The 16,311-nt window shown below is 31.2% G+C and overlaps 1 protein-coding gene across 1 annotated transcript in view; it reads left to right on the forward strand.

Annotated features, from left to right (window-relative positions):
• The first annotated feature begins 535 nt into the window (after nt 1-535).
• The window catches only part of LOC100576700 (class A basic helix-loop-helix protein 15), a 152,615-nt gene continuing 136,839 nt past the window's right edge, over nt 536-16,311 (forward strand). Inside the window, exon 1 of the mRNA XM_006558554.3 lies at nt 536-944. The gene's annotated coding sequence lies outside the window, so the exon portion shown is untranslated. The remainder of the gene's footprint in view (nt 945-16,311) is intronic.

Below are 16,311 nucleotides of genomic sequence, written 5' to 3' on the forward strand. Positions count from 1 at the left end.
TTTTTAATCTTTTTCGAATGAACTTTGTTTGAAACAGAACTCATAAACGATTTTAAATCAGACCAAAAAAAGTTGATCAATTTTTCTTTTACGGTTCATTTGACGTAGGTACACAATTAGAAATACACAACACTCACTCATTCGTTGCATGCTCGAATTCTTCTCACGAATGGTCGAGAATCATTTTCACCAATACGAACGAATCTCTCTCGTATTTAATTAACGAAACGACCAACTTCACGTCGAAAATATACATCGTAAATTTCTTTATAAATACTTCAATTCTCAATGCCTCCTCGTCCTTCGTTACCTGCCTAACCTCTACGAGATCCTCGTTTGTTGGTTAGAATTTCTTATTCCTAATAAGTAGCTATAGTATACTCGTAGCTGGTTCCTAGCTGGGAGCTTATGACGAATAAATACTGTAACTCGATCTCGAAGCGAGTTTTGCGCGTGATCCGCGCGTGCGCAAGATCGGTTAACCAAAGTCTCGATATCTCGAACAGGCTCGTCAAACGCGCGTGGAAAACGTCAAAGAGCGGCCATGCTCCAAATCGATCGTTTCTTCTTTAAACGAAATCGTTCTGCCTAAAAGAAATATCGCGTGTCGTGATATTGAAATATCGTAAATGTTGAAAGCGTCGGGTGAACTTGGTTAACAGTGATCGTAAGGAAACGTTGAGACACGGGACCAGTGTTCGAATATTGAGTGAATACGAGCAGTGAATCGCGTTCAGCCTCGGAAGGAGGAAAAAGGAAGGAAAGCGAAAGGTGTGGGACGACGAAGCGGGGAAATGAAACCGATAAGGCAATTCGAGGCTAACCTTCGTGGCAGAGAAAGAGAAAAGTGAATTGGGGCAAAGGTCTCTGACATCGTGGCTGGCCGTGGGAGAGAAACAAGCCGGAGAGAAGTGGTACGACCGGCTGTCAGAGGGGAGAGAGAGGTAACTGTTAAGATCGAAAGTGCTTTTACGCGAAGACACCTGTTGGCTTGCGCGAACATTCGATCGATCGATATGCTCCATTCTCGATTTCGAACTGATGTTTTCATTCGATCCGTTTCTTTCTTCCTTTCCGTACGATCGAAAGAGACGAGTTTATTTCGATCCTTGATTATTATTATTATTATTATTATTATTACGAAATCGAAATATACAATATTTACTTTCCGATGGAATTTTCAAATATTTGAATAAAAAAATAATTCGAATCTCTTTGAAACGTCCATGTCATTAAAAGATATGGATTTTGTTTTTTTTCTTCTTTTTCAAACAATCGCTATAATGAAATGGAAATGTAATGCATAATATTACATTCGAAGAGAAATTATTGCGGATATTTCTCAATTTAAAAATATTGCAAATATTAATATTATAAAAATCGAATGTTTAAATATCAAGATTTCTTTTTAATTATGTAAATTTTCGAGTTAAAAATTATGGGGAATGGTGTATACTTGATTTTAATGAAACAACTTCGTGAATATCAATTTGAGAATAAAAGATTTTCGTTTTTTTAAAAAATGTATATAAACGTAGACAAAAATGACGGAAATATTTTAGATTATTTTGTCCAATTTAAATATCGAATTTAAATTAAATAAATAAAATTTATATAATATAATCGCAACGCAGTTTCAAAACAAATTTAAACAAACGAGGAAAAGAAATTTCTAAAAGATACCAACCAATGATGATAATCTTCTAAGAATATACACATACTCGAAGTTTTTATCTCGATATAGATAAAAAACATTATAAAATTTATCGAATTATTTTAATTTCGTTTACTTTAAATTAAATCGATGATGCGTTGTAACTGATCAAGCAATTCGATCTCAAATTATCTAATCGGAATCGAGATGTTTATTAGTGATTTTGACTTGTATGGAGAATACGACGAATCTTTGAATTTCAATTGAACCGGTTTCATTACCAAGATGTGTACAACGATAGAGAATCGATACGATGCGACAGTTCGATGCCAACTGTCATAACTGTCACAATCATAATAAGGATAATAAAAATAACACAACGATTTTTGTCAATTCGTTATTTATACTTATGTAACGTAATTAATATATTTTTTTATACATTACATACTTTTAAATTTATTTGGAATAAGTTTTGGATTAGACTTCGTACAAGTGTATTTTTTTTTTAAATTCAGGATTTTAAATTCTTTTTTTTTTTTCCTGATTGAAATATCGGCAACAAGAGATATAAATTCTACCAGGAATTAAATTAAATAAATTTTTATCATCGTTATCTTCTTCTTTTTTTTTTTTTTTTTTTTTTCTTTTAATCGAATCCACGTTTGATATTACGCGCGCGTATATTGTATAAAAATATCGAAATGAATGATATTCTATTCCCCGCGTTTAATAAATGCATTAGCATAAACCACAACGAGAATTGAATATTTAATAAAATGTAAATAAGATTGGAATATAATTTAATTATTCCTCGATTTAAAAATATAAATCCATGAAACTCGATATTTCATTGTAAATCCTTGAAAATTGAATTATTAATAATACGAGGAAGTTAATGAACACTACACAATCGTGCAACGATATCGTTTCATTGGTTATTTAAACAAATCGCGTAACGCTTGTTGAGGATAGGAAAAAAAAAAAAAGAAGAAAAATAATCATCAATTTTTTTCATTCATTACATTACATAAGTTTGTATCATAACAATTTTTTCTCTCTTTTTTTTTTTTCCTCGAAACGAGAATCTGAAATTATTCTCGAAACTTGGCCAAATAAACTCTCAACATGCAAGAAAAAAAAAAATTTCTTCCCGCAAAGACTCGCACTTTGCGAAAATTTTTCTAATATTTTTTCCCCTCCCCTCTAAGTGAAGAGTTTTTTTTTGTTTTTTTTTTTTCAAAATCGTCTCCGTCTTCTTTAAATGACGCATCACGAAACAACGCGGGCGATAATGAAATCACGAACAGTTCTTGGCAGGTGTTTTCCGGATACGTGTAAATAATGTTATTCAGAGTGCGGCACGATTGCGCAAGTTGGCGATATACACAGCGTGCCAATAATCGGCCAAACCCCGATACCTAATTACGTTTTAGGATCGATTTCTTCCATAAGAGGCTTCGAAATTCCAGAGGCAAATTGGAAAATAAATTCATAAGGATTGCTTGAAGAAATGGATGGATACGTTTTTAAACGGACGCGTACGATATATATTGTATATAAAGTATAATATATTTTATCGAAATAACACGGATAGTTTATATCGTTCAAATTATTCGTTACAAATTCTTGGTACTCGATAGCAATAAAATTGTTCCTTAAGAACAAAATTATTGAGTGAAAAAAAGGAACGATAAATATTCTGCAGAAAATACTCGAGAGAAAATCAACAAAACGTTTGCGGTGTCAAGCTATCCATGTGTTCGTCGATGACCAGTCGAAGCCGAGGTAAACATTGTGCGATAAATTCCGAAACGAGATCCTCGAGATACGTGTGTCGCGAATGCGATAAATAACAGTTTTTAGAAAGCATTATGGGCATTCTCGTTCGCCTAAAGTTCTCGATTTCCACTCAGTCTGTCTTCGTTTAATATTCCTTCGGAATAGCGAGGATTATCGTTCATCTTTCTCCTCCGTTTTTTCTCTCGTTTTTTTTCCCCTCCATGCTCGAGAAGTCGATCTAAGCGAAAGAGAGAAAGACAGAGAGAGAGAAACAGAGATAAAAGAACGTACGATGCCCGCTGAATATCCACGCTTGTATACGCGTTTCTTTTCAAGAAGGACGCGAGACGCGACAGCCATGCTTGCTTCCATTGCACGTCTCGCTTCTGCTCTTACCTTGTCGGGATTCGTTGACCCTTGAAAAGAATCGATTTCAATTTTTATCGTGTAGCTCGAATCGGTCGAGGATTTCGCTATCGAGCTATTTAACCGTTCCTTTTCCTTTTCTTCTGAAAAATTATCAATCGGAATATCGATCGAATTTTTGAATAAATTTTTTCCTCGAATTCTGCGGGAAAGGAAATCCTAATCTGCTTTTGATCCGAATTAATTTTTTATATATTTATATTTATTCGTTGTTACAACGAAAAGGAATATTTGACGGATTCTTCCATCAATATTATATTATTAATTATATTAATATTTGATGGAAAAATTTTTCCCATCTGAAAAAATTCACAAGAAATAATTGATTTTTTAAATTTTTTCAAGTGTCAGACACTCGATGAAAACATATTAATTTCCGTTTCATCCTGAATCGCATTTAAAATACATCGCACGTGTCAAAACAATTTTTTATCTTTATAAAAATGTTACAAGAAATATTACAATTATCATAATTGAAAATGTTTTTATATATATATATATATATATAAATTATATAAATTCTTTGATAAATATCGCCAATTTTGTTTTTTCAAAGATAAGATTATTTCGTGTAATAAAAAAAAAAGAAATCTTAGATAAATACGATTCATTTTTCTTCGATTTTTTTCTAATTAACATTTATCATCGTTTATTTGGAATACAGAAAATGAAAATTAGAAATACATTCTCAGAAGAAGACTCGGTGTCTAACCTCGACTTCGTCCTTTTTCGCTCGGCGAAAAGAAGGAAAACGACTTTCAATTAAGATCAAGTATTTCGATCCCGACGACGCGTCACGCGAATCGGGCAACGGTCTTAAAGGATTGTTAACCTTGTTATCGCTTCGACACCTGTGCAATTAACGATGCAATCTATGTATCTGCCGCGTGCACACCAAACAGGCGACGCACGACAGATATGCAGGTTTTATCGGGAACGAGTGTGGCCACAAAATTGAACCGATATCATTGTTACTCAACCTTTCGCTGAAACACGACCTACTTTTCCGAATAACTTCCAATCCTTTTCGCAATTGATCCGATAAAAATACTCTCTCTCTTCTTTTTTAGAATTAATCAAAACAAATTTTCTTTATCAGCCGGTGAAAAATTTATTTCTTAAATTCCTCGAAAATTCTTTCTCGTTTGCGGACTTAAGAATTAAAAAAAGGATCTCGATGAAATATTAAAAGAGAATTTAATATTTGAGAAAAAATATTTTATCAGAAGCTGATTCTATCTTGCATCATGAATACGAGTATATCTTTAAACTCGAAGCTTGCGTGGAAAAATCATTGATTATATTTCCATTAATTTAACAAGAAATTCAATTCTTAGCAAATATTAATTATACATACGTGAATATTTTTTATTCGCCGACGGAATTTTAATAAAATTAATTGCCGTATAAAATCGAGAGGAAATTTCTGTCTTCTGGATTGAAAAATTCGTGTAATACAGAGTCGAAAATTATAGACACACGGGTAAGAAATTTGCATAGATATCGGAGGGAATGTTGGCGCAACAGATAACGCGATATTTCTAAATTGCTACGTACATAAACTTACGGTACAATTTATTAATCAAATTGGCTTAGAATTTAAAGAGAGGGAAAAAGTGAATCAAGGATAACCACCGAGCGGTTGGCTAGCTAAGATTAATTTATTCCAGTCGAAATTTATTTATATACGCCAGAAAATCGATACGATCATAGAATGTTCGCGCGTTGGAAATAATTGTTGGTTTTGCGAATTAAATCAAAATTCCTTCCTCCGTTTAATAGAAAACGTTAAAAAAAAGAAAAAAATGTGAATAATTTTTATTTCGAAGCTTGTCGTTGAAACACTGGTTGAGTTAATTAATGTCGCGGGGAGGGAAATAATGATCGAAATGCAAAATGAAACGATAAACAAGAAGGGGAGAATATAATTCCCTCTAACAAACTTTGCCGCGCTGTATAATTTGCAAAAATTATAGAGAAAATATACTCGTCTCCTTTTCTCCCTCGTTACCGAAATACTCGAAGTGTAAATCAAAGTTACAGTCGTATAATTCGAGATAATTCGAAGTCTCGATAATACGAAACGCGATAAAATTAAAAAAACTACGAAAAATACGTGTATATATATATATATAATTTTCCCTAACCAGTGTGCACGATTTACAAAAATTATTGGCAATATTGTTTTTTCAAAATTATTCGTATCGTTCACGTGTATACGTTAAACGATCAATAAGAATGCAACGAGTAAAAATATTTTTATATAAAAAAAAAATATATGTATATATGTATGAAAAAAAAGAGAGAGTCCCTTTAAAGATCCTTTCAAAATTATTTTTCTTATATATCGTTCGCGTTTCACGGTGGATGCGATAAATTACTAGAGAATGGCGCATGCGTGGATCGAGCACAAATACACACGCACACGGTCGACGGTCGAGCTATCATTATCGGCGAAAAAACGAAGGAAGGGAAGCCCGTCCGCGGGGAGGGGGGAGCCCAGGTTGCATTGGATGCGAGATCGAATCGATTTTTAGGTCGCGATACCCGCATCGTATCCTCGATTTCATTTCGTAACGTTACGCCAACTTCGTGTCGTTCGCTTATTTATGTGGAACAACAACATAGTTGATTGAATAGAATAGAAGGAAACGGAGGCGGGTCATCCCCGATTAATTGGTCAATAAACAGTGAGTTATGGATTGTCGTCCATAATATCGTAAATAAAGGCATCGTAAGAAGCAAGATAAGGGTACTAAGAATAATCGTTGTTTATCGAGCTATTAATTATAGAAGCGAATACGGATTGCACAATTATTTTATAGATCGAAAGATACTAAGTTGGATAGAAAGTGTTTTCTTTTTTTTTGATGATACCGTTTGCCATCAAGGAGGAGATAAAAAGATGGCAGCATGTAAGAATATATATTTAAGAATAGACATTTTGACAATGACAAGGAGAATTGAATAGTTGGAGTAAAGTTACATTTCCATAAATAATTTATTCCATAAATAATTAACTTCAATAATTTATTTGTTTATTACGTTCTAAATGTAATAATAATTGCGAATAATCGTAATAGTCAAGGTTACGTGAAAAGTAGATTAAATATAATAAGCTACGAATAAATATTATTTTAATAGTTAAATAATAATTAGTTAAAGTAACTTTATTTTTAACTTATTTTTTTCAACGTTGCGTTAACGTTCAACAGCGAACAGTTCGAATAGTATAAATACGTTTGTTTACGTATGTATCGAAGTCATATTGAAGCTAACCTAACCTAACGCACGCTTTGCGTTGGAAACGATAACCGTCCAAACCGTGACCAGTCGAGTTCCCTTCTTTAATTGATCTAGAAAACATAACCTTACCTGAATCGAAGTGTTATATAAAAATCGATAACCATCGTTAATTTTCCTCAGTCAGTAATTCGTTCGAAATAAAATTTTACCGTGTTAAAAAATAAAAGAAAAAGAAAAAGAAGAAGCAACTTTCGATCGAGCGAGGAATTTCGCGAGACCGATTTCACGCAGTGGCATTTAGGAGATGCAAATTCATCGGGCTGACATTTCGCTCGGTCTCGCGCCAGATGTCACGTTAAACCGCGAGTCGTTTCTCGATGCCTATGAATCGCGTTTCCCCGCGGTTAAATAGAAGGGAAACGATCCTTCGACTTCCCGTTTCGCGTCAATCAACTCGCGTCCATTTTTCCAACGTTTCAGACGCGTCCGCGTTTCGCGCATGCGCATCGCTTCCACGATCAATTTAAGGTTAAGGTGGTCAAAATCGCATCGTACGTTAAAAAGGGGCAGATTAATATTTTCGTTATAATTTTTTTATTACGATATAAAATTATTGCGAAAGTAATTACAATTTGAACGATTTGCGTTGTTGTTTCAAAAAATAGCATCCTTCGCATTAAATGTGTTTGTTTAAAAGTATAAAGAATTTTTTTTCTTTTTTTTCCAAGAGTCGTAAACACGCTTAACAACTAAGTGATATCTAAGCTATATGCAACAGATATTGTAATTCGTGTTACCTAATAATTAAAAGTTCACTGATTAGCAATCAACTGTTACGATAAAAATAATGTTATGTTCGTTGCTATCAAGTTTATGACATTCGTAAAAAGATGCGTATATTACATAGTATATCAATATCAATGTTATTAAATGAAAAGCGTCGATAGTGTTTATTATCACCGCTCGTTCCTTGCCGCTATCTCTTCCAATAAAAAAACATGGATCTGTGATTAACTCTTTAAAACTCTAATAATTTTAAAACTTTTTCTTTTTTTAGAACAAATTATAAGTAATAATAAAATTAATTATATTTTTTTAAATATAATCTCTCGATAATATTTTTGACTCGAGATAATTTAATTTTAACACCATCTTATTTTATATATAAAATACATTCATCATAATTTGAAGAAAATATCTTGTGAGATAAATTCGCGTCTTAAATCCGATCGAAATATAATCTGACCTAATTAAAAAAACTTGTTCTTTTAATTTTAATAACCTACACCATACATTTTTACGAATAATACTTCGCATCCAAAGTGTATATTGAAAATTTATTATATCCGTTCGAGGGAATCGAAAGTAGGATGCTTAATAAGAAGATGGCCGCGTGTTCCTTCGCGTTAATTTCAATCGCTCGTTGCTAAAATTGCCTCCCCCCCCTTCCCCGTAATTTGTCATAACAATTTCACGGTTAATTAAAAAAATATCGATAACACGTGAATGGATTAAGAGAACAGCCAGGGATTCGACGAAGATTTTTTTTTCTTTTTTTTTTTTTCCTTCTTCTTTTTAAACTGAACAGTCAATTTCGGTGTTTTTTCGTTTAAGGAGGTTATGTTTGCGATCGTAATGTCAATGATGAAGGATAAGCGCGAGCCACAATCGCAACCTTAAATTGATCACCCAATAATGATCACCCTCGATCCCGTAACTTGCTTCGTAACCTGTTATTACAAAGAATCTTTTTTCGACGCCAATTTTCTCGCGCGAAGATTTTTCGTTTTCACGAAAAACAGTTTCCAGTTAACAGTTGCAGTAGTTGCTCCCAGATTTTATATAACGATAAAAATAAAAAAAATAAGGAAATGAAGGAATATAATTTTACAATTTTTTTATTCGACGAAAAAATATTCAAATCGTATAATTCGTCAATAGTTAATAAAAATAAAAAAAATAAGAAGGAATATTATAATTTTGCAATTTTTTATTTGACCAATAAGATTCGTTCACGAAAAATAAAATGAAAAAATATTCAAATCGTATATTATTTCACGATAAAAATAAAAAAAATAAGGAAATAAAGGAATATAATTTTACAATTTTTTTATTCGACGAAAAAATATTCAAATCGTATAATTCGTTAATAGTTAATAAAAATAAAAAAAATAAGAAGGAATATTATAATTTTGCAATTTTTTATTTGACCAATAAGATTCGTTCACGAAAAATAAAATGAAAAAATATTCAAATCGTATATTATTTCACGATAAAAATAAAAAAAATAAGGAAATAAAGGAATATAATTTTGCAATTTTTTTATTTGACGAAAAAAATATTCAAATCGATTATATACGATTATTTCGTTAATAGTTGCAGTAGTTGCTTCCAGATTTTTATCTCGATAAAAATAAAAAAAAAAAATAACGAGGAATGTAATTTTGCAATTTTTTATCTGACCAATAAGATTCACGAACGAAAAATAAAAAGAAAAAATATTCAAATCATATACGATCGTTAATAGTTGCAATAGTTGCTTCCAGATTTTTATCTCGATAAAAATAAAAAAAAATAACGAGGAATATAATTTTACAATTTTTTATTTGACTAAAAAACGAAAAAATATTCAAATCGTATAATTCGTTAATAGTTAATAAAAATAAAAAAAATAAGGAGGAATATAATTTTGCAATTTTTATTTGATCAATAAAATTCGTTCACGAAAAATAAAATGAAAAAATATTCAAATCATATACGATCGTTAATAGTTGCAATAGTTGCTTCCAAATTTTATATCGATAAAAATAAAAAAAATAAGAATAATAAAAAATATAATTTTGCAATTTTTATTTAACCAATAAAATTCGTTTACGAAAAATAAAACGAAAAAATATTCAAATATACGATTATTTCGTTAATAGTTGCAATAGTTGTTTTTATATCAATAAAAATAAAAAAAATAACGAGGAATATAATTTTGCAATTTTTATTTGATCAATAAGATTCGTTCACGAATGAAAAATAAAACGAAAAAATGTTCAAATCACATACGATCGTTAATAGTGCAATAATTTTGATCTTCCAGATTTTGTATCGATAAAAGCAACAAGGAATATAATTTTGCAATTTTTATTCAAGTATATACGATTATTTCGATAATAGTGCAATAGTTTCTTCTGATCTTCCAGATTTTTCGAAGAAAAAAAAAAAGAAAAGATAGAGATAAGAAAACAACGGAGGAAATATAATTTTGCAATTTTTATTATTGGATAAAAATAATAAGGATACGTTTTTACCCTTGCGTATACGACGAGATTAAAGTAGTAAAGTTGAAACGTGGATTGAATAATTTTAAGCTTCGCTTTTTGTTCAATTATTTTTCGAGGTAATAAAGTAAAGGTGTTTTAACGAGGGGCAGGCAAAAATTGTATTAAAATGTAGTCATTGCAATATTTTTCAAACCCGTTTTCCTTCAAACGAGTTAATTAAGCTATGAATCGTGAATTTTACGAGGCGTCATTAATTTGTTTCCAATCGTGGAACGTTTGCCTAGATATCAAATTAAATATTGATAAAAAATTAACGATAAATAAACAAAACGCGCAACACACACGCGTACGTTTAATATAATACAGGATTATGTCTCGAAACCAACAAGTTTTTCTTCCAAAAAAAAAAAATATTAATTAAAAATTTTTAAATTTTAAAAAAATCCTGAAACAATATAAATTTCGAACGACAAAAGTGTTTAATATAATTTATTATATCCGATAACAACGATCCCCAAGAATAATTCTTAACAATTATAATAACAATTGAGAAAATAATCAGGCTCGAAGAAAAAATACAAGTACAAATATTTATTCACTCTCCGCGCTATAAAGAATTTAAAATTTCTCGTCCCCCATCTGTGACAATAATATTTTTATCTGTATTTCAATTTTTGTGATCTATAACATTTAATCGTTTATTTAATTTTAATTTCCTCCTCCCCTTTTATATTTTTTTTTAATCCAACACTTATCGTTAAACTTAAGACTCAAAGCGAGGGATACGTAAATATTTAATAGATATCTATTTTGCGATACCGTTTTTATATTATCTATCGAAATTAAAAAAGTAAACGCAAATCTGACAGAAAATAAAAGAAATTCATTCGCGAGAGAGACGACGAGGGTAATAATTTGAATTTAAATTGAAACTCGAGGTAGTAAACACTGTGTATATTTATCCTTTCAAATCGTCGAGTAATTCTCTTCAACGCTAACGAAACGTTAGAATTTCTTGAACAAGAGGACGTAAGAATACAAACTCGTTCCTTCTTCTCACCTTCTCACATCGTCCCTATTGAAAAGGATTGTTGCAATTAATAATTAATTATCGATCTTAATTTTATCGTAAAAATATCACGTTGCCAATCGTCACGATTCCTAAATAAATTGATGCAATAAATTTCCAACTGTTCGTCTTCTCTCCACTACTTCATCTACTTCTCAAACTCGTGACCACCTCTAACGTTCGAGCATGCGCATAGAAAAATGAATCCGTCACGCAATGGACAGGGGTGGCCCTCTGCCTTTAAATCGACACACTAGTTTGCCTCTCGTGTTAACGCAGCACGGCTCGAATAAATGTAATAATTAATTGAAGAAGATTCGTTCTCAAGTTTATAAGAAATAATCGAGTGCGTATCAATGACACGTTGAAATATAAACAGATCGATCAATAGAAATATTCTATAAATTAAGAAGCATTTAAATTTCAATTTTATCGTAATATGCAATTTTTCGACAAGTTTTTTTCCTTTTTTGTAAATTAAAATTAATTAATTACTTCGTATTAGAAATTTATTAGAATAGATTGTCAATTTTTTTACCCAAGTCATTCAGGATTTCAGATTCGAATAAAACTACGTAGCAACATTTTTTAATACAGTCCATATTTAAAGAAAACTGAAAAATTTTGTTTCGTTCTTTTCACTTATTATCCAAATATTTGTATATTTTTTTTATACATCGATTATTCATTCAATCATATTTTTAACGAAATAATAAATTATAATGAAATATTGTCATCTAAAAATCCCCTAAATCATCTAATAATCTCAAAAAAAAAAAAATTAATTTTCTATTATTATTGTACGTCGTTTCAATTAGTCGCTTTAGATTTAATTATTTATTGCCAGAGGGATAATCCATCTCTTTTCAATTTGTCAAGAACGATCGAAGAACACTCTTATCCGAATTCCATTTTCAAAGAAAATATTTCAAAGACTTGCGTAGATATAATGATTCGTAAATCTTTAATAAAAATTAACCTTCACGATCGAAAGCAAAGGAAGGAGAAAATTCTTGCACAGAATTTTATCATATTTCTGTAAAATTTATTTTATACACACACGTTTATCTATTCCGCGTAATAATTTCTCGTGCACGAACTATTATTCACGCAAAGTCGTAAGACACAGATAGGACTGAAAAACGGAAAGAAAAGGAAAAGGAAGAAAAAAAGTTGTGCAACACAGCGGCAGAGATCTGTTATCTCGACGTTGACAAATGACAATTCTCTCCGCGCAGGAAGTATCAACGATGAAACGATCGAAAAAGATTTTCATTTTGCAAATTATCCGAAATTATATATCGACGATCGGTAAATAATTTTCACAAATCGATAAATATATCCGGATTAAAAATTTCACGTTGATATATTTATATTAATTAATATATTTATATTAGTCGAACGGTGAATTCTTAATATCGTCGAATTATCTAATTTCGGGGTGAACGGACTCGAAATATCGCCCGTGAATTCCGAAACGAAACACGTCCTCCCTGCATGCGTTTAAAGCCACGAGCTTCGAGCCACGTCCCCTTACGTGTCCGCAATATTAACATCCCCACTCCTTTCCTTCTCTCTATCTCTCTCTCTCTCCTTTGAAACGCCTATTCAAACGACACCCGAAATTTCATCAATTTTATCCCTCGATTAAAAACGCGAGATTCTTTTATTTACGTTTTCGCGTTTTGGAAGAGAATTTATCGTGTCGATGATAAAATTAGTTGGAAATTATAAAATTCGCAAAGAAATTGCAAAGAAGGATCGAGAGGGAGCGCATCGGTCTCGTTACAGTTTTAATCGAGGAATTCGCGCATTCTTGTCACACGCGGCTCGGCAAATGGGTATGTAGGTGATAGAAACTGTTTTTCGTCTTCTTCTACACGTGCAGCGCTCGATGACTCACATCGAGCACGCGTATGAAACGTTTATGGCATCCAATAAGCTATTTTTAATCTCGGTGTCGTGACATTCGAGAAAAAGGAACAATAGAAATGTATGGTGGGCCGAAGCCGCGATAAAAGTTTCGTTTAATTGATTGAACGCGATTCGAATTTATTTCTTTCTTTCTTTCTTTCTTTCTTCTCTTTTTCCCGAATATGTTTCGTTCCGTTTCGTGTACTTTTTGCGCATGGAGGCTCGAGAGAGAGATAGAGAGATAGAGACAGAGACAGAGACAGAGAGTGTGTGGCGAGAGTCTTTTAAATTTGTAGAAAAAACAAGCGTGCCAACGATATCGAACGAGATAACGCGTCTTCATTACTCCGTTTTTATTATCGTTGTTTAGTCAGTTTGTGTCGACGTTTTCGCGAAAAGGAAAAAAAAAAAGTATAGAAATATGATCCAATGACGTTTATTAAGAGAAAAAAAGAAAAACAAAGAAGAAGAATATCAAGGTGACCTTTCGAAACGTTTAGATAAGAGTCTGGCCTATCTGCAATTTTTCTAACGAACCTGTTCTAAATATGTGTGTGCGAAAACACAATATGGAAAACAATATTTATGATAAAAGTTAACTTTAATATTTTTTTATCGGTTCAAGAGTATTTATATCAATGTATAGATATATCTTATTTTTCTGTATTTTCATATTACATACATGCTTTGTATATTTGATTGACTTTTATAATTATTCAGATATAATACAGGAATGTATAAAAAAGGAAACACGAAGTTTATTACGTATATTTAACGTTATACGTACATGCGTAATGAGATAAAAAATTTTCTTTTAAACAAATTAACATTAAATTACTTTGAGTAATATTTTTTAATCGAATAAATTAATTCGCGGATAATAATTGCTTTTCGCGATTATTCGCCAGAATTCACGATATTTCTTTCGTTGATAAAATTTTTCATCTTCGTTCGCCATTATCGATAGCGAATAAAATTAGATCGTGAAATTTACGTTTCCCGATTCACATTTTCAAATTGTGTACGAATTCGTGGCATCGTTTTTTTATCCAAATACGGGAAAATTAATATTTATATAAATATTGATATTCAACAACAACTTTCCTCCTATATTTTAATTAACTAATTAATTAACGATATTCTAAATACAGTTTCATTTTCTTTTTAAAAAAACGTGAATTAAATTATTCGATTAGAATCTTCTTCTGCAAAGCTAACCTAAAATTTCGATGATACGCTTCAACTGCAGAAATAATATTCTAAATTCGCTTCAACAATTAGAATGATACGAAAGAAAGAACTTATTAAGGATATAAAAGAACAAGTATGCTAAAGAAAATATAATTTAAATTTCTTTTAATTTATTCAAAAATTGACAACTTCACAGTGCACACAACCCAATAATAAAAAGAAATCATTATCGAATGACTTCTTCTTCTTCATTTTCTTCTTTTTCTTTTTCTTCTTCTTTTTTTCTTCTTTTCTTCTTTTTCTTCTTCTTCTTTTTCTTTCTCTTATTCTTCTTCTTCTTCTTTTTCTTTTTCTTCTTTTTCTTTTTCTTCTTTTTCTTTTCTTTTTCTTTGTCTTGTTTTTCTTCTTCTTCTTCTTCTTCTTATTCTTTTTCTTTGTCTTGTTCTTCTTCTTCTTCTTCTTTTTCTTCTTTTTCTTCATCATCGTGAAATTCTTGGAAACGAATTCTATCGCGACTCGAGTTTTCCTGTAACCTCGTTTCACGTTTCATTTGGAAACGCACGTTTCAATATTTCACTCGCCCTTCCACGCCTTATACAGTTTCCAACGAGCTTATCAAAACCAAGCCCCGAGATCATCGATCATTACCAATGAATGGGCAATCGAGACGCAAGAGGTTAAGAGGGCGAGCATGCGCGACCCCTCTGAATCAACGGCACCAATTTCAGAACACGATTCACCCGCCTTCTACCTTCCTTTCCATTCCCCACGGTTTTTCCAAAATTCCTCGAATCGTTTCGATTCGAACTTAAACTCGTGGAAACGCGCCTTAAATCTCGAATCACCTGGGATGTCATTGGGAGATCAGGTTAGAACTCGATCGAGCTCGTTTTATACTCCTTTTTCGAATGGAAGAAAAATTATACGTATAGGTGATCTCTGATGATCGTGTCGAAAACGATTAAGTAATGGAATTTTTATATTATATATGTTATATTATACTTAATTTTATATATATATATATCGTTTATCAATCGTGTTTATATTATATATTATATTATATATATTATATTATCGTATTTAATTATATATTATATATATCATCTATCGATCGTGTTTATATTATATATTATATTATCGTATTTAATTATATAATATATATATCATCTGTTAAGAGCGATTAAATAATGGAATTTTTATATTATATATTATATTAGATGTGATATATCATATACTTATATAATTATATAATATATATCCTCCATATATATATCGATCGTGTCGTCTGATGAGCAATCAAATAATGAAATTTTTATATTATATACCATATTATATATATTATATTGTACTTAATATTATATATATATATATATATCGTCTATCGATCGTGTCGAGATTAAACAATGGAATTTTTATATTATATATTATATCGTACTTAATTATACATATATCTCGTCTAAATATAGGGCGCGACGAGCGACGACCCTTTGGAAAATACTTTACAACCCTCTTGACGGTCGTTGGAGGTCATAAATATGGAATGCGAGTTCAAAGGGTAGGTTGAGGATGAATATGGGATGTAGGGTGTAGACGTGAAGATGATTTAAGACGCGAGAAGAAGAGCATCACCTTTTTTTTCTTTTTTTCTTCAAATTAAATTATTCCATTGACGGATTTTAAAGAAAATTCTTCTCGCGTAATTGAAATTAAATTGAATTAGAAGGGGTTAATTTTAGGATGAGAAATGTTTGCTCGAGGAG

The sequence above is a fragment of the Apis mellifera genome, linkage group LG1 (genome assembly GCF_003254395.2).
Source record: "Apis mellifera strain DH4 linkage group LG1, Amel_HAv3.1, whole genome shotgun sequence".
NCBI lineage: Eukaryota > Metazoa > Arthropoda > Insecta > Hymenoptera > Apidae > Apis > Apis mellifera.